At 35.5% G+C, this 22,268-nt stretch overlaps 1 protein-coding gene across 6 annotated transcripts in view; it reads right to left on the bottom strand.

Annotated features, from left to right (window-relative positions):
- Positions 1-22,268, bottom strand: part of LOC109499872 (high mobility group protein B1-like) — an 807,961-nt gene that overhangs the window by 78,443 nt on the left and 707,250 nt on the right. Inside the window, exon 10 of one of the 6 annotated variants that reach the window (XR_006598226.1) lies at positions 18,359-18,411. The exons of the other annotated variants lie outside the window; for them this stretch is intronic. The gene's annotated coding sequence lies outside the window, so the exon portion shown is untranslated. The remainder of the gene's footprint in view (positions 1-18,358; positions 18,412-22,268) is intronic. 6 annotated transcript variants of the gene reach the window in all.

Here is a 22,268-nt window from a genome sequence, read left to right as displayed (position 1 = left end):
TATATCTGTGCTCATATTAAAAATGAAAAAGCAAAGGAAATAGGTAAAGATGCAGGAGACATAACAATGACAGATATGAATTATAAAGCCATGGGATTCAAAAGGAAGTATTACTGAGGTTTGAGCAAGTGAGGAATTGAAGAAAGAAATGACAGCTCAAGGGTGCAGTTGTAGAGAACTGAGAATCCGACGTTACTGGAGAAGTAGATATGTTGAAATGAGGTGAACTCAGATAGGAGGGGAATCAGGAACACTCACTGGTGGAAAGAAATAACCCCAGACTGTCCTGCTAGCCCTTGTTCTCAACATACTTTTCATAATCAGGTACTATTTTAGAGATTGAAAAGATTTAATAGTCACCAGTTAAAACCTCTAATTCAATCGACTGAATTGCCTTGGGGGACCAAGCCAACTAAAGGTACAGTTGAGTGCAGAACCCAAGTAACCTAACACCACACTGATCTGTTTTTACTTCTGCCTCAGATAAACATGAACAAAACAAAATAAAAATATTATATCAATGATAGGATTTATTGGTGATCAAACATCTGTTCAATACATTTTCAATAACAAACACATTTCAAATTGTCAAGCACTTCTGTTTCTAAATTGCACACTACTGTTGTGTCATGAAAATTGCATACCTAACATACCTAAATCTGGATTAATCAATCAACAAAACTGTTCTTTGAGAACCCACTTAACTTTCTAGAGAATTTATTGTCACCTTACACATTCTATTGCTGCAGATGTAGTCTGAGTTAGCATTTTCAGTCTAATATTATTTTGTTCAAATTTATGAGTGAATTGGGATTGCTAGAGTACATAGCTAATTAGACTTAATAACCTAATTTTTAGGAACATAAAGTATTATTTTATTAAGCATGTGGATTTTTATCAATAATATATACCTCTACTCTTAAATTAGTAATATCTCCTAAATTTTGTTTGAAATGCAGTGACTCCCTAATTTTCTGTTTTAAAAAATAAATTATTATACAGACATAAAAGCTTTCAAATAATTGGAGCTAACCCATTTTAATCACTAATGCTTATTTCTATTTTATCCATTTTTAATGGATTTTTTTAGGTTCTCTTCCACATGACCTTGTCTCTTTAAACAAATACTAACCATAACTTAAATGTTTCCTGAAGAATCCAGCTCAAAATCACTTACATTATAGATCCTTAAGATGAAAGAAATGTAGTCTAATTTCCTCCCTTATTTTGTAAAAGAAGGAACTCAGTAAGGGAATCACCTTCAGAAGGTACTGGAAGACTCTAACCTAGATAGAGGGACTCCTTCTACCCACCTCATTTTCCTAGTTCCTTTCTGAATTCTACAATTGTGTAGGTGAACTAAAACTTTTGTTTCTCTGCACACACTACAGTGTTGAGTTCCTTCATATATTTCAAAGATTATGGTTGTATTTTACTTTGGTATCATATCTTATGTTTGATTACATTTAAAACATTGTAGCTTGGGAGCCTCCTTCTGATGCTAATACTATGTTAGGAATGACAAACTAGTTAAAAAGCATTTTTTAATGAGTATAAACTAAGTGTAAGAAAACAGGACTTGAACTAGTGACTATACAATAAAATATGTTTTCTTCTCTGTTTACTTTGGGTCATCTATATTAGCAGATTCAAATTTGAAATTATGTTTAATTTCTCAATTCTAACATGGTCATTTTAGTGACTTATGAAGCTTTGTCATGATTTTTTAAATGTTTATTTATTTATTTTGAGAGAGAGAGAGTGAGAGCATGAGCAAGGATGGGGCAGGGAAAGAGGGAGAGGGAATACCAAGCAGGCTCCATGCTGTCAGCACAGAGTCTGACACTGAGCTCCATTCCATGAATGGTGAAATCATGACCTAAGCCTAAATCAAGAGTTGGACTCTCAACTGACTCAGCCATCCAGGTGCCCCTTGTACTGATTTTTTAAGTCAAATATTAGAACAATCTTTCTATAATTCCTAATGCCTTGCTTAAATTCAAAATCAAATTTATTTTGGAAATTATTAGTAGTTGACTATATATATATATATATATATATATATATATATATATATAATATACATAAATTCAAAATGTAATCATCTAGAAATTGTTAAAAGTGGAGTTTGAAAAATATATATATATATACACATAACACATATGTAATGTCTATATGTGTGTGTGTGTGTGTGTTTGTATATACAAAATGTCCTTGGGGCAGAGCCACAAGGACATACCACACACACTCAATGTCTTAAATTTTAAAGATAATCTTTAAAAGAAAACTGAAAGAAATACAAGTGTTCATCTTTATTTGCATTCTGAATGATTGCAGACTAGGGCTGATTGTACTGCATTGTACAAAAGTCTAGGGGCATATTTCAGCTCACCAAGAGGTTAACAAGCTGTCCATTTATATGGTCTTTATATAATCTATACAATCCAAACCTGTACCCTTTCTCAAAGACTTTGGGACCAATTGACTAGATAGTGTCCAGGAAACAAAGAATATATATATATATATATATATATATATATATATATATATACATACATATAGATATTTACCTCTTGAAGATCACAAAAGGCCCACATTTTCTGGTTACTCTTTTCTTCAGAGGCCTCACTTTTGCTCCAGGCTTCCTTTCCAGAGGACCTGATATGGAAAAACTTGTGTGGTTTCCTCTTTGGAAAGCAAATGTCATTTGGTTGCTTTGTTTCAGGGTTATTTGAAAGTTGAATACCTTTCTGAGGAATTGTTTCTACAATGATTGCCAATTTTCTGCTTGAGAGGTTTATGATCAAATCATCTCTGGTAGGAATTTCTAGTTGGGATTCTTTCTGCTGCTGATCTTTGAGGACATTTTCTAGCACATGTTAAAATTTCTTTTTCTACTTTAGTTAACATTCACAATCCTTAGCACCCACTAAAATGAATTATACAAAGCATATGGCTTAGAAACTGGTAGATTTAATTTCAAGGAGGAGTAAATACATACACGATTTTAAAATGGAAGGTGGAAAGATGGTGGGCAAAATATTAAAAAGAAGCAATAGTCTTCAAAATAATTTTCAAGATGTAAATATTTTGCTAAATGATAAATAATGTCTCGGAATCTAGCAAACACATAGGGAGAGGCCCAATATAAGTTGATATAACAACTACAATTAAACATTTCATTAAACAAAATAACTTAGATTTTAAAAAAGTAAATCTTATTTTCTTTTGGATTCTACTTTTTAAATACCACTTAAAAAAAACTTTCTTAAACTGTTCGCATTATTTGTCCATAGATACCAGCTTAATGACAGTATTCGTGAAGGTTTTTAGTATTTTCAGGGAGTAAGCATTAAGTGAGATAATGAGTGACATTCTTTATGAAGACCATGTGATAATAATATAAATCCTTCATGGAATTAGCAGATTGAATGTGACACACATTGTCCAACAATAACTACAAATCGAAAGTGCTCCATGTACCAGAACTGTGCATAGTAACACAAATGAATGCCTACATCGTTTCTTCAGAAACTGAAGTCACTAATTCCATTATATCTTATCTCCCAATTGTTCTAGGTTGTAGTAAATTAGATGTGGAATAACATAATATCAGTGTCATTTTAACTTTTGGCTCAATGTGCTCCATGACAGAAATACCCGCTCCAATTTTATTGTACTGTCTAAAAGAAAAATATATATGGAGTATATGCATAAATATATATGTAAATCCATCCCAGAGAGTTCATCTCAATCTAATTAGCCTAAAATCTTAAAATCACTAAGAATATTAGTGAAACCATTAAGTATTACAGTTATGGATCATTCCCAAAGGTAAGATATATATTAAAAATATGATAATGTTGGTGAATTTAAGATAACTTGACAATTTTTAAAATACCTTTCAATTATTTGTTACACAAAAAATTATTACCATTTTTTATTTTATAATTTTTTGATATATTGAATAGTTTACAGTGTTGTGCTATGTACCCAAATAGTAGTTTTGTTGAGGCAATATAAAAAAAGAGAGATAAGAGAAGCCTCAGATTTAGTAAGTCATGATTTTAGAGGGCCATAAATTCCCTTCTCTAAATCTAGGCTCAACCTCTGACTCTACCTTTGTATTAAATTTCAGAAATGTGTCTACCACATGGTAATGAAATATTGAGATTTGAGTTTGTTAACTTTTCTATTACAGCTAAAAACACCAAGTAGAAACTAAATTAAAGCATTGTTATAGTCTCCTCCAGCTTTCTCAAAACAATTTCATGAAACCGTTTATTAGGTTATATATGACTTGTAAGTAAATAATAAGGGATATATATGCAGCAGCATGAACATTTTCAGATAAAAAGAATCATTTAATGAATGACTACAGCATACAAAAAAATAGAACATGACTAGTCTAGAAAAGTTTTCTAAATGCCTTTAAATTACCTGCATCCACAGAAAGCACATTTTACAGCAAATATCCATGGGGTGTCTGAGTGGCTTAGTTGGTTGGGTGTCTGACTTCATCTCGGGGTATGATCTCACAGTTCATGAGTTTGAGCCCTGCGACGGGCTCTGTGCTGATGGCTCAGAGCCTGGAACCTGCTTCAGATTCTGTGCCCCTCTCTCTCTGCCCCTCCCCTGCTCATGCTCTGTCTCTCTCTCTCTCAAAAATAAAATTTAAATTAAAAAAAATTTAAAAAAGCAAATATCCATATTGGAAAAAATAGTGAATATTTAAACAATAAGAACCACAGACATTAATGCACAATGTAATGTAAATATAGGGAAACTAGACTATACCCTCTGAAAAAGTATTGATGGGACTCGCGTTCAGGTTTCATTCACTCATTTATGCAAAATCATTAATAAAGGAATTATATGATGTCAAGAATTGTGCTGAACAAATGATAGACCATTCTTACCTTCAAATGGTTTCAATATAATTGGGTATTGGAAAGGGTAGAGAAAAAAGATTATAATACAAGGTAATAATTTTTATAGTAGAACTACAAGAGATGATATCAGGACATATAAAGGGTTCCCCAAAGCTGCACTCTTGGAGGTAGGACAACTTTAAAGGAAATTTCATGGAGGAGGTGATGACTGAGACATGGGAGTTGACTAAATTGAGGTAGGAGGTGCATACAACCACTGAGAGGAGACTGGTATAGTGTACTTCGTGGGACTTGGAATGGTTCCCATGCCTGGTGCTGTAGCAACGAAAAAAATGGTGAGTTGAGACTGATAGAGAAGGCCATTAATTTAGACAGGAGTCTGAGAAATTTGTTAAGTGGTTTGTCCTTTTTATTACACATAATGAAAAGAACAAAAGGATTTTAAACTTGGAGTGGCATCATATATTTTTAGACATATTTACTTTACCAGTTGAAGGGAGTAAGGATTAGAGGTATGGAATTGTTTGGGAGACTGTTTTTATGATCTCTGTGAGAACTGAAGTCTCTGACGCTTTGGAGTAGATAAAAAGAATGGGGCAAATTAAGGAGCTATAAATAGACTGAATGTACAGGATTTGGTAACATTACATGAGCAAAAAGGAGAGATGAATGACAGTTTCAGATTTTATAATGTTGAAAGCTGGGTGAAAGGCTGGGCCATTCACTGATATGGGCACTATAAAATTAAAGCATTTAAAGTAGAGAAGGAGGTGATTAGCAGAAAATTTTTGTTTTATCCATATTGAATTTAAACTATTTCAGTTTATCTGACATGAGATATGTAGTAGGGATTTGGATATACAGTTTTGGAAAACTATTATATTGTTATATATATATAATATTATATTTCAGTATATATAATATATTATTACGTTGAAGATTACTTGAAATTCATCACCATGGAGATGGGTGTTGAATCTTTGGCATACTTTTGGTGAGATTAAATGAGAAGAGAATTGAAAGTGGAGCTCAGTGATAAGCAGGTTCATAGAAAGAGGGGAAGGAAGTAGAGGATTACTGGGAAATGGGAGATGGGAAATCAAAGTATCATTATGTAAATCAAACAGAAGGAAATTTCAAGATAGGCATCCTCAAAATAGTTTCAAATTTGAAATAAGGTCATGTAAATTAGAGCCTAGAAAATTTCGGCTGTATTTAGAAAAATGACCATCACAAGAAGAGTTTTAAAGGCATTATGGGCAAGAAAAATGGACTGCACTGGGTTATAGAGTAAATGAGAGCTAAGTAAACAGAATACATTCAGTGGCCAATTAATGAATTCCCGTTATACATAATGCCCTATATAAGATGTTTGAGGTAAAATTATGAAGACAACAGACATGGTCTCTATCCCATAAGATTTTCTAATAGGTGAGGTATGCCTTAATTACATGCATGCAGATAAAACCTGTGATTGAAGAATTGCAAAGTTTACTTCTTTCACAAAGTTGGTCTTTCAGAGAAAAGTAAGGGCTAAGGCAGAATCTAGGAGGAATTGGTTCCTAATTAAACCTTTCCTCACTTTTAAATGTAAATGATCTTAAATGAGAGGGTTTTAAAAATTATATATATATATATATATATACACACACACATATATACTGTATATATATATATGTGTATGTATATACACATATATATATATACATATATGTATATATACACATATATATATAATATGTACATGTTTATAATACAAAGTCTGCAGTTATATTGTACATGTAGGGAAGTAAAAACCACGCATATACTGTATATGTATATATACATATATGTATATATACACATATATATATATATATATATATATATAATATGTACATGTCTATAATACAAAGTCTGCAGTTATATTGTACATGTAGGGAAGTAAAAACCACGCTAGAAGTTAATACCCTGTCAGTTGATATTAAAGGACAAGAGATGAGAAAAGCTCAGACCTTACTTTGAAGGCGTGTGGCCAAAGTCTTGTAAGGGAGAGATAAAGTAGGGAGAAGAATCTTTTAACTAGTACTAACTACTAGTATTAAATGTAAACAATACCCAAGTCTAGCATTTTTTCATAAGTGGTATTGTCAGCAGGTGAGCTCTGTAAGAGTAAAAGCTGTTATTTTAATTTTGCATTAGTAATACTTAATCCTATTCCTAACATGTAAGATAATTGGTTGCACAATGGCGCTCTCTTTTCATGTTTTAATTACCAATGAAGCCAAGCATCAGAACAAAATCCAAATAATTAGCCATCTTTAGAAATAACTTGAAGTAAAAAATTACTTCAAATAATGTTTAAATAGTATTAGAATGTTTTAAAATATTATTAACGACAAGTAAAACATAGCTAATTCAATATGAAATCTCATAATTGAATGTGACTTTAGAGATCACCTGGCCCAGAAGAGCTCAAAACTAATTAATGCCTCAGTTGGCTCAATCTAAGTCAACTTCTAGGCCTGCTGCACTTTAGCCTGGAGGATGGGGCTTGCTTTGATACAATTCAATCCCCAAGATGACTAGTTTGACTCTGTTCCCATGGTTAGAACTGTTCTAGTGAGCATCAAGAAGAATTTGGTGCAAATTCTTCACCACGTTTAGATCATATAATATGTGAGTACTACTTAATGAGAACCTTTTGTGTGACTTCATTTTCACATAGAATTCAGATAAAAACTAAAAATTTCCAACTCTCGGTCCAAGGATTTAACGGATAGCTATTGAAAAATTAAAGAATCTATTAGCGGAAAATGACTTTCAGAATGAATGGAGACATTATTTCACATCCTAAGGCAATAGTTCCCCATCCCATCAGATTGGCAGGATAGTCTAAAATAATTCATCCATAAATGAGTGGTCATCTCTGTAAATGCTTGCAGTGTTTGGGATTCTGGAAATAAATGAGATATGATAGAGGAAATAAATGCTTTGTTAAATCTATCACAATTTTCATTAAGAAATCAATGAAAGAAGAGAAAAAATATATACACAAGCTAAAAAATATTAACAAATCATTAGAAAGACAGTCATGTCAAGGAACCATTAAAAACATTAAAATTAGGGGCACCTGGGTTCAGTCGGTTAAGCATCCGACTTCGGCTCAGGTCATGATCTCACGGTTTGTGAGTTTGAGCCCCGCATCAGGCTCTGTGCTGTCATTTCAGAGCCTGCAGCTTGCTTCAGATTCTGAGTCTCCCTCTCTCTCTGCCCCTCCCCCACTCTTGCTCTGTCTCTGTCTCTCAAAAAATGAATAAACGTTAAAAAAATAAAAAATAAAAAAACACATTAAAATTAGAAACTGTCAGATATGTCAGTTCTTGAGAAACTAAACTCATCCTTTAATTACATTTGAAACATAATCATTTTATAACTGAAAGCATCTGCATACACAAAATTTGTTAAAGTCTTAGATTATTTTAGTTCTAGGAAGTTTATTTTTTACTTATTAAAAGTATTGTAACACTTCAGACCTCTATAAAAAACAAAAATTTAAAGAAAAAAAGAATATACTGGAAAAATCCTAATCTTCATAAAATCTTGGCAGAAAGAATATAAGATGACCATAAAAATGTAAGAAACCCATGGGGGAGGGGAAGGAAAAAAAAAGAGGTTAGAGTGGAATAGAGCCAAAGCATAAGAGACTCTTAAAAACTGAGAACAAACTGAGGGTTGATGGGGGGTGGGAGGGAGGGGCGGTGGGTGATGGGTATTGAGGAGGGTACCTTTTGGGATGAGCACTGGGTGTTGTATGGAAACCAATTTGACAATAAACTTCATATATTGAAAAAAAATGTAAGGTTATAAACAAAGAAAATACTAACACTTTTGTTCATATTAAAGAGTATCTTCTTTTTTTTTCTATTTTTTTTATATATGAAATTTATTGACAAATTGGTTTCCATACAACACCCAGTGCTCATCCCAAAAGGTGCCCTCCTCAATACCCATCACCCACCCTCCCCTCCCTCCCACCCCCCATCAACCCTCAGTTTGTTCTCAGTTTTTAACAGTCTCCTATGCTTTGGCTCTCTCCCACTCTAACCTCTTTTTTTTTTCCTTCCCCTCCCCCATGGGTTCCTGTTAAGTTTCTCAGGATCCACATAAGAGTGAAACCATATGGTATCTGTCTTTCTCTGTATGGCTTATTTCACTTAGCATCACACTCTCCAGTTCCATCCACGTTGCTACAAAAGGCCATATTTCATTTTTTCTCATTGCCACGTAGTATTCCATTGTGTATATAAACCACAATTTCTTTATCCATTCATCAGTTGATGGACATTTAGGCTCTTTCCATAATTTGGCTATTGTTGAGAGTGCTGCTATGAACATTGGGGTACAAGTGCCCCTATGCATCAGTACTCCTGTATCCCTTGGATAAATTCCTAGCAGTGCTATTGCTGGGTCATAGGGTAGGTCTATTTTTAATTTTCTGAGGAACCTCCACACTGCTTTCCAGAGCGGCTGCACCAATTTGCATTCCCACCAACAGTGCAAGAGGGTTCCCGTTTCTCCACATCCTCTCCAGCATCTATAGTCTCCTGATTTGTTCATTTTGGCCACTCTGACTGGCGTGAGGTGATACCTGAGTGTGGTTTTGCTTTGTATTTCCCTGATAAGGAGCGACGTTGAACATCTTTTCATGTGCCTGTTGGCCATCTGGATGTCTTCTTTAGAGAAGTGTCTATTCACGTTTTCTGCCCATTTCTTCACTGGGTTATTTGTTTTTCGGGTGTGGAGTTTGGTGAGCTCTTTATAGATTTTGGATACTAGCCCTTTGTCCGATATGTCATTTGTGAATATCTTTTCCCATTCCGTTGGTTGCCTTTGAGTTTTGTTGGTTGTTTCCTTTGCTGTGCAGAAGCTTTTTATCTTCATAAGGTCCCAGTAATTCACTTATGCTTTTAATTCCCTTGCCTTTGGGGATGTGTCGAGTAAGAGATTGCTACGGCTGAGGTCAGAGAGGTCTTTTCCTGCTTTCTCCTCTAAGGTTTTGATGGTTTTCTGTCTCACATTTAGGTCCTTTATCCATTTTGAGTTTATTTTTGTGAATGGTGTGAGAAAGTGGTCTAGTTTCAACCTTCTGCATGTTGCTGTCCAGTTCTCCCAGCACCATTTGTTAAAGAGGCTGTCTTTTTTCCATTGGATGCTCTTTCCTGCTTTGTCAAAGATGAGTTGGCCATACGTTTGTGGGTCTAGTTCTGGGGTTTCTATTCTATTCCATTGGTCTGTGTGTCTGTTTTTGTGCCAATACCATGCTGTCTTGATGATTACAGCTTTGTAGTAGAGGCTAAAGTCTGGGATTGTGATGCTTCCTGCTTTGGTCTTCTTCTTCAAAATTCCTTTGGCTATTCGGGGCCTTTTGTGGTTCCATATGAATTTTAGGATTGCTTGTTCTAGTTTTGAGAAGAATGCTGGTGCAATTTTGATTGGGATTGCATTGAATGTGTAGATAGCTTTGGGTAGTATTGACATTTTGACAATATTTATTTTTCCAATCCATGAGCAGGGAATGTCTTTCCATTTCTTCAAATCTTCTTCAATTTCCTTCATAAGCTTTCTATAGTTTTCAGCATACAGATCCTTTACATCTTTGGTTAGATTTATTCCTAGGTATTTTATGCTTCTTGGTGCAATTGTGAATGGGATCAGTTTCTTTATTTGTCTTTCTGTTGCTTCATTGTTAGTGTATAAGAATGCAACTGATTTCTGTACATTGATTTTGTATCCTGCAACTTTGCTGAATTCATGTATCAGTTCTAGCAGACTTTTGGTGGAGTCTATCGGATTTTCCATGTATAATATCATGTCATCTGCAAAAAGCGAAAGCTTGACTTCATCTTTGCCAATTTTGATGCCTTTGATTTCCTTTTGTTGTCTGATTGCTGGTGCTAGAACTTCCAGCACTATGTTAAACAACAGTGGTGAGAGTGGGCAAGAGTATCTTCTGATAACCACTGAATTAATCTTCCCATTATAATATAGTTTTTCCCATAAGAAAAACTCAATTACTAAACACAATCAGAAAGTAGTAGAAAAAAATTCCATTTGTACCCTACTGTGAAGATTTTGCAAGTGGAAAGACATACACACACACACACACACACACACACACACACATATATATATATACACACACACACACATAAAGGCAAAGTTTTCTTTAAAGAAATATTTGCTGCAGAAAATCTCATCCCCAGAAAGGTGAAAAAGCCAAAAAAAAAAAAAATGAGAGCTACTCACTCTGATCTTAAGATGAAAACTTCAATACTAGTAATAGGCTCTCAAATGTTGAGCCTGGAGAGGCTATTAGAGATTCTTTATTCCATCTTGCTTCTTAATTGCCTCCCTGATTGAAAGTGAGTTGGCAGAACAACAAATCAACAAGCAGCCTACTTCCTGCCAATTTGATTTCCCAAGGTGTCTATTGTATGTGTCTGCATTTGTGTGTACCCATACATAGACACAAGATGCATACATAGGGAGTCCAGGTCAATAAACTTTTTATGATAAGTGAAGGCTTTGGCTCAATTTTCTCAGGCATTCTCTTATCCAGGATCATCAGTATCAACATTCAAAAGAAATTTTGGGTTGATTATGTCAAAACTTATTTTTATTATTATTTTTTAATAGCTTAAGGTATCAACATAAACCCTCTAAACTTTACCTCGTGGAAATAAAATAGCAAAGAGAACCTTGGAGCACAACCAGTCTGAGCCACTCACTCCTTAACTCCTTTCTCAGACCCTATTTTATAGACCATTCGTTCTCAAACTTTAGATGCAGCAGAATCACTTAGAGATTTGTTAAAACACAGAATGCTGAGTACTCCAATCTCTAAATCTTTGATCCAGTAGGCCTGTTAAAAAAATTGCATTTCTAACAAGTTTCCAGGTGGTGCTGATACCACTTGGAAAACCACTGTGCAATGCCTTCCATTGACTGGGTTTAAAGTGCGTTGGAGAAGACAACAGAAAAGACAAGCCCAATCAAGAAAAAAATCAGCCTAAAGCTTCTTCCTGAACCAGAAGGATGAAAAGGAAAAAAGAAATAAGAAGGAAAGTATATCAGTGTGAAAAGCAACAAAACTTCCTTTCTAACAAAGCATACTTTATGGAAATTATGTATTTATCTTCACCAGATTAGCCCTAAGAACTGAGATGGACTCTCCGCCCAAAATTTCATTTGCATGTTGAGACTGATGACACCACACACATACCCAAGGGGCATGAAGAGATTTATTGGTCACATAAGGAGGTCATATAATGAGGGAGAGCAAGGCTGGTTTCCATGCTGAAGCCAAGCCAATAAAGGCTTGAGAAAAGATCAAAGGAGAGCAACTGGCTTGGGATTTTGTGGTGGTAAGGAAGTGGGCTGGGATGAAGGTCTTCCTATGTGCAAACTTGTGTTTGTATGATTTAAACTTTCCACTGATGCCAAAAGAGGGAATATTCATTCAGGTTTTCTTTTCAGCTTGCCTAGATATGGTGCCAAAAGGAAGGTGAATGGTGGGCTTAAAACCTACCAACAAACATCAAAAATGGAGTCAGATTTTTTTACTACAATTCACTCCTGGAGATTTACTGATAACTGAAATACACCATGTTTCATTTAATTGAATTTGGGTTTGTTTGCATGTCATTATGGTACTCTGTGAGGCCTGTAGCCTGAGGCTAATTAATTCCTTTTTCAAGAGTCCCACATTGCACATTTTAACTAGTGAAATGAGTGCCTCGGCCACTGGCAAGAATGTTTGGATCTTCCCAAAAAAAGACAAAGCGTGTTTTGCTGAGGTGGTGGTGGTGGCTTTTGTATATGGTGGTGGTGTTTGTGGCTTTAGTATATGCAGAGAACTCTGTGACATTGATTTATATTTTTGCTATTTATGAGGCAAGAGATTTCCAGCATTCCTTATCCCAAAGAGAATGACCTTGGATAAGGAAATGTTATTGCCATGGACCAAACCAGGTGTCCAGACTATTGGCAATGGTGGTAAGAATGTGTAAGAATCAGCAGAGAGGGCTGATTGTTGGCTAGTGCATCCAATGCTAAAATAACTGACTAAATTTGGCTAAATGTGCTGACCCTTGGGAATTGTCTTTGATCAGTGATTTTCTCGTTAAATGATAAAAACCAGAAGCTCTCCAGAGAGCTCTATCACTTGGGACAGGACCCCACCATACATAAAGTATATGAACTCCCTTAGTAGTTCACTCAGTTGGCCCAAGGGGCTGCCCAAGTAGCCAAGGACTCTAGGAGAAAGATGACTTCCTCTGGCACCATGGCATTTGGCAAAGAGCAAAAGGCGGGGGGAGCCTTTCTCCAAGAGGGGTACGCCAGAGGGTCTACAAGTGTCCTGGAAGTACAATTTATTTTATAGCAAGGAAGCCACACTGTGCTTATAGGATGCTATACCTATGGCCAGTGGTACATAGAATCACAGATTCAAGATCTCTGTATCCAAGAAAGTCCAGCATACGACCAGCAATTGCTACTCTAATGATATATAGCATGTGACTGAGGAGGGAAGTTTCTTTCATGAGAAGACTGTGAACAGTCTGTGGTAATCATGAATAGTCCAGCGACTCCAGGAGGCATGAAAGAGAGTAGCTAACCTTTACAGTGCAGGAATTGGAGGTGTAGGGAGGTGGAGATTGAGAAATTGGGGTTGGGTGGGGGTGGGTAGAGGGATTGGCAATGTCCTATAGAAATTTCGATAGATTCTAGAATTGTTTGTTGAAGGTATTTACATTCAAGGTGGGCCAATTTTTAACAGTATAAATAGACAAGTAAAATTTGTAAATGATTATCTCCAGAAAGTCTAAAGTAGATGTTGAGCTTGTTTTAACATTGTCTGATATTAATGATGCTGATGAGATCAATAGCTGTTTCCTAATAGTATCAGGGATAGAAGAGTACCCAGCTGAGCAAATAATTTTTAGAAATTCAGCTGAGACATTGGGGCCATGCACTGTGTGAGGAAATGGTACCATGTTGGTAGCCAAATAAAACTATATTGTAAAAAATATATTTCACCCTTTGAAGGTGAAAGCAGCTCAGAAGCAGTTGAAATAGATATTTAACAGAATTTATAATCCAAATCAGTAATGGCACAATATTTACCAATTATTGATTGTATGGAATCAGTAATTTCAATACAATCAGTATGAGGGCTTTAATGAGTGGGACCTATTGCATTGAGGTTGCAGTAATCCACTCTGAGATACCATTCATTCTAAGTAAATAGGCCAAATTGAGCTGTTTAATGGAGCAATGAGGGTAATCACCCTTCTCGAAAAGGTTAACTATTTTAACTGGTGGGGAAGGACAGGGGCATTGGGTCTATTTTGTCAAGGCAGTTATAAACGTCAGTGACTTAATTTTTCTGTATTACTGTTGAGTTACTGCATCCATGCCTGCCCTGCTGTGGATATTTTAGAATATAACCATGGGAAAGTTAGGCAAAACACTAGTTTGAACTAGTGAATAAGGATAAGGTAAAGTATAAATATTTTTTTTCTATTTTATATTTGGTAACTCATTTAAGGGTATAAAAGGTACTTTTTTATATTTAGTGGATTCCTATGCATAACTCTAATTTGAGTCCTAGTATTGATTAAAGCCATGGGAAGTTTGCAAATTGGTACATCTCAGTAGGTGTTAAAGTTGATTCAGAACCTGTATTGTAGAAGTGCAAAATCTAATCAGCATCCTTTATCTTCTGTTATACAAAGTATTTTAATAAATATACAGTATCCAACCGGGTCAAATTGTGAACATAATTTTTAGTTTTTTGTTTGTTCCTTTCCCTAATTTCCTTCTCTTTGTTTCTTTTCTTTTCTTTCAACCCTTTTCTTTTCTTTTTTCTTTTCTTTTCTTCTTTCTTTCTTTCTTTCTTTCTTTCTTTCTTTCTTTCTTTCTTTCTTTCTTTCTTTCCATCTTTCCTTTCTTTTCCTCTCCCTTTCCTTTCCTCCTTCCTTCCTTCCTTCCTTCCTTCCTTCCTTCCTTCCTTCCTTCCTCTTCCTTCCTTTCTTCCTTCCTTCTTCTTTCTTTCTTTCTTTCTTTCTTTCTTTCTTCTTTCTTTCTTTTCTTCCTTTCATTACTTAATATATTTTAGGTATGGGGTCATCACTGCATTTCTCATATTTATAAGTTTCTTCCTTCAGAAAGTTATAAATTGGTATCTATGGAGGAAGAAATCTTTTCCCATGGCAACGATTGCTTTATTTGATTTAAGGACCTTGAACTTAAATGTCAAGTTTTAAATAAACCCTTTCCTATCCCATGGATTGGAGATAGGGCATGGGTTTTTTCCTGTAACTCTGAGGGTCTGGATCTTTTTTGCAACAAAGGTATGGGTAGCAGCATCAGCAAAGGCCAATATTAGGGCACTAGTATTGCAGGACTTTTTTACCTCTATACTCGGGATTCATTGTCTCGCCGCTTCGAAGAATGAAGAGGTGGACACAGGATAAAATGAACAGTAGGCAAAAGTTTATTAGAGTATAAGAAAGTAAGAATAGTATGAAAGTTCTCTTTATAGAGAGGGGACATTTGAAAATGAATACCTGAGACTATAGGCAAGGGTCTTTGTTTTATAAGCTTTGGTCAGCCCCCACTTCCCTTCCCCCTGTTTCATCTCAGGTTTTATCCTTATTGGCTGGATAACTCTAGGTGCTGGGTTGCCCATTCCTGACTGGTTCCACTCCATTGTGTGAGGAGTCAGATTATGGTCATACTGTCCCTCGTGTAACTTAAGTTTTATGGCTTACTTTTTTTAGTTAGGTATTTTGATTGTCAAATTCCTGACGAAAACCTGAGGGGGAGTAGGTGGTGTCTGTTATATTCTAAAGAGGAACCTTATGTTCCAGAGCGTTTGCTGTGGTCAGATGCTCCTAGCATTGTTCCAAAATATGTGTTTTTCCCTACCCAGGTACCTCAGGTCCTAACCTAAAATCTCTCTGCCTATTTTATCCTATCTTTTCCCTATCATACTAGTGAGCTATTTACTTTTAAAATGTGACCTCAGCATGCTACAGGATGACTTCTCTTCCTCTACACAAGTGACCACCCAGTAGATCCACATATTGCACAGGGTACTAGTCTTTCCCCTGAAAACTCTATAGATTAAGGCCAATGCCTGGGTGATACACACAACCAGCAGTTACAGGGTAAAAGTTGTTCCCTGAGCCTAGTGTCGATCACAGATTATGCTGAATTGGATATTCACAATTTAGTCTAAAATTTATAGATGAGTCTGAACTGAGATATGCAACACAATGCCATTTTATTATTTTTTTTCAACGTTTATTTTTTTGGGGACAGAGAGAGACAGAGCATGAATGGGGGAGGGGCAGAGAGAGAGGGAGACACAGAATCGGAAACAGGCTCCAGGCTCTGAGCCATCAGCCCAGAGCCTGACGCGGGGCTCGAACTCACAGACCGCGAGATCGTGACCTGCACAATGCCATTTTAAAGAGGGCTGCAATGTCATATTCTTGTCCCTAAATGTTTGAAAATTTTGTCTTCGGTTGGTTAAATCTCTAACAGAAACTTCTGAAGACTCAGCAAATGCAACACAAAGTAGCACCTCAAAAAGCATAAGCTAGTCAGTAGGCACCATTTCAACATACATGCTAGACAGCAGGCAGCAGAGCCATATAGCAAACCAAAGAAAGAGAAGAAAGACCCCATTGGTGGTGGTCATCACATAGACACTCTGCCCATGGCGTCCATTCTTGTGGCCTTTCACAGAGATGGGATGGGTCCCTCAATCCAAAATTCAGTTTGGATATGGAGACTGATGAAGTCACTTATACATCAAGAGGGTATAAAAAAGTTTGTTATTCATATGAGGCTTTGAAGGTAGAGTATATATGCTCCAAGGCTGGTATAAAAGTGTCTTAAGAGAATAAGAAGCAGCAACTGGCTTAGGATTTTACTGTGGTTAGGGAGTGAGGCTGGGGTAAGGTTTTCTTTCTCTTTTTCTTTTTCTTTTTCTTTTTCTTTTTTTATTATTTATTTATTTATTTATTTATTTTTGAGAGAGAGAGAGGACAAGCGGAGGAGAAGGAGAGAAAGAGAGGGAAACACAGGATCTGAAGCAGGCTCCAGTCTCTGAGCTGCCAGCACAGAGCCCGACACAGAGCTCGAACCCATGAACTATGAGATCATGACTTGAGTGGAAGTCAGCCACTTAACTGACCAAGCCACCCAGGCACCCCTGGGGTAAGGGTTTCTGACAGGCATACACAGGGCTTATGAACCTCTTCATGGTGACAAAGGAGGGAACAACTTAGCTTTCTCATTAATTTGTCCAGATGTGGACAGAAGAAGGAAGGTGAAGCTTGAAAGTTTTTAACAATTAAATATCAAAAGTAGACTCTATTACAACTCTTTTATTATTGCTCCAATCCTCTTATCATGTTTTACATTATTTTGTTGGGTGGGGCAGGATAAAGAGAACTTCAACCCACTCCTATTACTGTTTAAAAAAAGAAAAATCCCAAAATTAGAAAAAAAGAGAGAAGACTTGATATTGATTGTGAGTCTTCTTTATGCAATTCTTTGTAATAAATATTTATGTATTTCTATTTCCTTTATTTTTCTCAGAATTAAACTGAGAAAGTGGTTTGCCCACAGTTACACAGTTGTAAAAGAACAGAAATAGACTGGAGAGTCACTTGGGTGCCTGTTTAACCCCAAATCACTTTCTTCCCCATTGCCCCAGGATATCTCTCAGTTCAGGTGTTTTTGTTTTGTTTTGTTCTGTTTGTTTTTCCCCATGTAGTTTCTCAAGTTGATACAAAAAAGGAAAAGTAACAAAAATCAAATGGATAGAATAATCCAATACAGATTGCATGTCAAAGCTATATTTTGCATAGTCTAACTACCTACCTAGGTATCTATGTATCTGTATTTTCTAAGAATCAACAATGGTTAGCATTTTTGGACCCAGTTTTCAGTTAGTGGTATTATATTTGTGTCTGAGGGAATGAGAAACTGGCATTTCATTAAATAAATAAACTTTTATCACTTGAAAATTATCTATATATAGTCTCATTAGATTTTTCTTTCCTCGGGGACTGAATAACTTACTTTGTTATATTGTATAGCTTTTTTTGGTATAATCACACTAAAATGGATTTTCTGTCACAGTGGAGGATGAAGTTGAAGGTAAATGTATTAGTTATTCTATTTTTCTAATTTCTTGGGTAAGAATTCTGCATGTGGAGACTTTAAATACATTATAAGGCTTTCATAATTTTCTCTTGTATTCTAGCTCTTTAAGTAAGACATAAATTTGCAGAAATTCTATTGGGTTTAGAATAACAAGAGTTACCAGCCCATATTTCTTCAATAGCACAATTTCTATTTTTTCTCACATAAATAAGTTTAAAAAGACAAAACCAAATACATACCTAAGCAAGCATAGTAAAGGCTTAGTATATGATTCAGTAAGGATGAACAGACACTGCAAGTGAAAAATTGAAAAAGTAAATATATCTGGTTCCATGAGTCTTTGATAGTATTTAAGAGGATAGGACCCTCAAGAATAAAGTTTATGACCTTAGGAATGTCTCCTTATCTAGTTTCCATGGTATTCATATTCAGAGAGATGGGAGAGGACAGAGTCAGGAAAATGTTTTTGTGAAGTACTCAAATTATTCAGTCACTGCAGACTCCAAAGTGAGACAGTGTTGTAAGCCATTCTATAAAATGACCTAATGGAATTTGGCTACCTGCTACATGGCCATCCTTCGTAGCTTATGATCATCTCCCATATTTCAAATTGATCAATGCTCTTTTACCTTTTTCTTTGACTATTATACATGTTTTTGTTCTGAAATTCATTTACTCTTTGATTCACATTTTTGCTCACTAACACTTTAATTCCCAAGAGCATGCTAGACATTGTCTTGGAGGCTAGGAAGAGAGACATCACAAAGTTGAGTAAGAGCTATGTACAGAATTGCTGTCTCTAAAGAGTTCAGAGTCAAGTGGGAGTTCAAGTCAATAGGGAAACAAGCTAAAAAATAATATATATAAACAACATACATTCTGTGGTGGAAAGGCATGGATTGAGGGCTTCAGGAACATAGTGGGTAGTGACTAAGGAAATGGAGAAAAATCTTGCTAAGGAAGTGCAACATTTCACATCTGAAATTCATTAGAGATTTATAAAGGTCTTACCTTTCCAAGTATATTCTAGGATTCTTTAGTGTAGGGAATCCTATACCATCTTGCAGCCTTCATGGTACCTAGAACTATGTGTGTGTTTATGTGTGCTCAGGACTAAGGTTTACTGTTCAATGGAGTAAGAGATAAAAGAAATAAGGGTATGTGAATGGCAGAATAATATTCAATTAAATTAAGTGTGGGGCCTGTTTCTCTGTAGGGGAACTACCTCAACCCACTCCACAACATGGAAATGAAGAACAGAACAACATTCTGTGCATTGACTTCATGGTCCTTAGGGTTCTTAGGCAGTTAGTAATTAATTTGTTCCTATCGCATACTATGCTATATTTGCAAACTATGCCTTCATCTCACCTAATCACATTTTCAAACTCTCTCATCTCCACACATTCCATATAGTCTTCAGGTTGTAATTTGTATTGGGGTACCAGGAAAGTCACAGAATACGCTATTCAGTTTAGATATTCATCTCTTTGAGGATATCTTGCTTTTTGGTCCCATACAGCTTTGTCTCATGGCTATTCAGGCATTACTCTTCCCAGGTTCCAACTGTATCCTCTTTTGTACTCTGCATTTAAATGGTATCACCTCATTAGCTGGAGTTTGTATTATTCATGGTTCTCAAGAGGAAACATGGTATCTAAATCTATATCATCTGTATCATCTGTTGAAAGAGTCTACCTGGGAAAGGGGTCAGAATTTTAAGGAATTGGCTTATGGCTATGGGACTGTGGAGACTGTAAAATTAGAGATCCGTAGGGAGGGTAAATCCAGCAGGCTGGAAATTCAAGCAAAATTTGTATTACAGTCTTGAGACAGAATTGTGTGTGCTAGGAAATCTCAGTCTTTATTCTTAGACCTTTAATTTGGTTGAGGCCCACCAACTCATAGTCATCTACTTTACTCAAAGCCTATTGATCGTAAGCATTAACCAAATTTTTAAAAAAAAAATTTAACATTTATTTATTTTTGAGAAACAGAGAGACAGAGTATGAGCGGGGGGAGGAGCAGAGAGAGAAGAAGACACAGAATACAAAGCAGGCTCCAGGCTTTGAGCTGTCAGCACAGACCCCAATGCGGGACTCTAACCTACAAACAGTGAGATCATGACCTGAGCCTAAGTGGGACAGATGCTTAACTGACTTAACCCCAATATTAACTAAATTTTTAAAAATGTTTCATAGCAACATCTAGACTGGTATTTCACCAAACAACTGGGCACCATAGACTGGCAATGTTGACATAAAAATAACCATCACAGGATTCATCACAAATGTGAAGCTGGATGTATAATTTATTCCAGGTTTTCCTTTAATAGCCAGATCCAAATGTGTGTCTTCCCCAAGAAAGCAACATGACAGTGACAAGATAACTTTATTAAAAGGGCCATTGTAATATCAAAATAAAAGTGATGTCTGTAAAAACTAAAGATAATATATGTTTTATCAGCAAAGTCTGTTTACAAAACTAAATTTACGTATCTTTAGAAAGGCATCCACATTTTGCTATTGTGACTGAACCAAAAATATTAGAAACATGTTGTCAGGAACATGGATCCTAGACAAAATTTTGGAGGCTTAGAAGTATGATATCACATTATTGGTAGGCCTGCAAACTTGCATGAGCTTCTCCTCCTACTTTTTGACATGCTTTTATTTATCCAATAGATATGAGGTAACTGATACCATTACTATGTCATTCTTCTTGTGGACTACTATAATGAATACAGCAAAACATTCTTTGACTTTAGAGGGGATATAATTTTATGTCATGGGCCTATTAGTATCAATGGTATTAATTTCAAATTATGTTGAATATATGTGTATTAATTTGATTTTAATAGCAATGTTTTTATTTCCTCATTTAGCCAACATAAAATGTCAGATTACAAATGAAACTGCACTTTTTTAAATGTAAACGTAGATAACTATGTTTCATTTTTTTGTGTGTGTGAAAGTACTCTGCATGTATTTTCTATCATTTATCTTGGTTTGTGACTTCTCACCTACAGAATTAGAGGAGTTCTTTATGTATTCAGAACACTAAACTTTTGTTGCTTACTTTATTGTGATACCTTGTCAACTTTGATATTTTTATGAGTGTTTATAATGTATATTTTGATAAGCAGAAATAAATTATTAGTTTTAGTGTTGAAAAAATATTGTTGGCCATGCTTGCTTCGAAACCTATGGGGAGAATCCTTCCTTCCTTTGTTCTAGATTTTGGTGGTTTGCCAGCAATCTTTGACATTCCTTAATTTGTAGATATAGCACTTCAATTGCTGTCTCTTTTACCACATAGCATCCTCCCATCATGTGGCAGTGTCCTCTCATTTCTTATAATACTAGGCATATTGGATTAAAAGGCCATCCTATGCCAGTGTATCGTCATCTTAAATAAACTAATTATATCTGCAATGATCTTGTTTCCAAATAAAGTCATATCCTGAGGTACTGGTGATTAAGATGTCAACATACCTTTTCTGGTGACACAATTCAACCATAACTCATCCTCATGGATATCTTTCTGGGACTCAATTTTATCATCCGTAAAATGAAAGACATAAGGAAAATAACTTCTCAGGTAACTTGAAGCATTTACATCTCAGGTAACTTGAAGCATTTTTAATTTTAGTTACACTCTATAATTGCTGTTTATAACATCTTTATTTATTCAACAAATATTCATGAAAATTATAATACATCTAGAGTACTGGAAATATAGAAATAAACAGCAGTCCTCATACTTAATGTCTTCCACTTCAATGGGTAAGATGGAATGTATAATGTAGTATGGAATTCTAATGTCTATTGAAAACGTTGTGAATAGCTGGGTGGAGTGGGAACAATGAAATGCTTCTTAGACAAGAGTTTTCTAAGTTATGAAAGATGAATGTAAGTCTGCGATTTAAGAAGGCAGGAAATGATTTTTAAGCAGAGGGAAGAACTGAATGTGTATTTGCAAAGGCACTGAGGTATAAGAGAATATTCGGGATTCAATGAACATCTGGTAGTTTGACCTTCACAAAAGCCTCAGCTCTGGCAAGGGACTGAAGAGATAGGAATGGTAAAATTATAAGAGGCATAACTATAATTCTCAGGAATTTGAGCTGTATCCCATAGCTATGGTGAA

This window comes from Felis catus, chromosome B2, assembly GCF_018350175.1.
Source record: "Felis catus isolate Fca126 chromosome B2, F.catus_Fca126_mat1.0, whole genome shotgun sequence".
Lineage (NCBI taxonomy): Eukaryota > Metazoa > Chordata > Mammalia > Carnivora > Felidae > Felis > Felis catus.
This window is presented reverse-complemented; position numbering and strand designations above follow the sequence as displayed.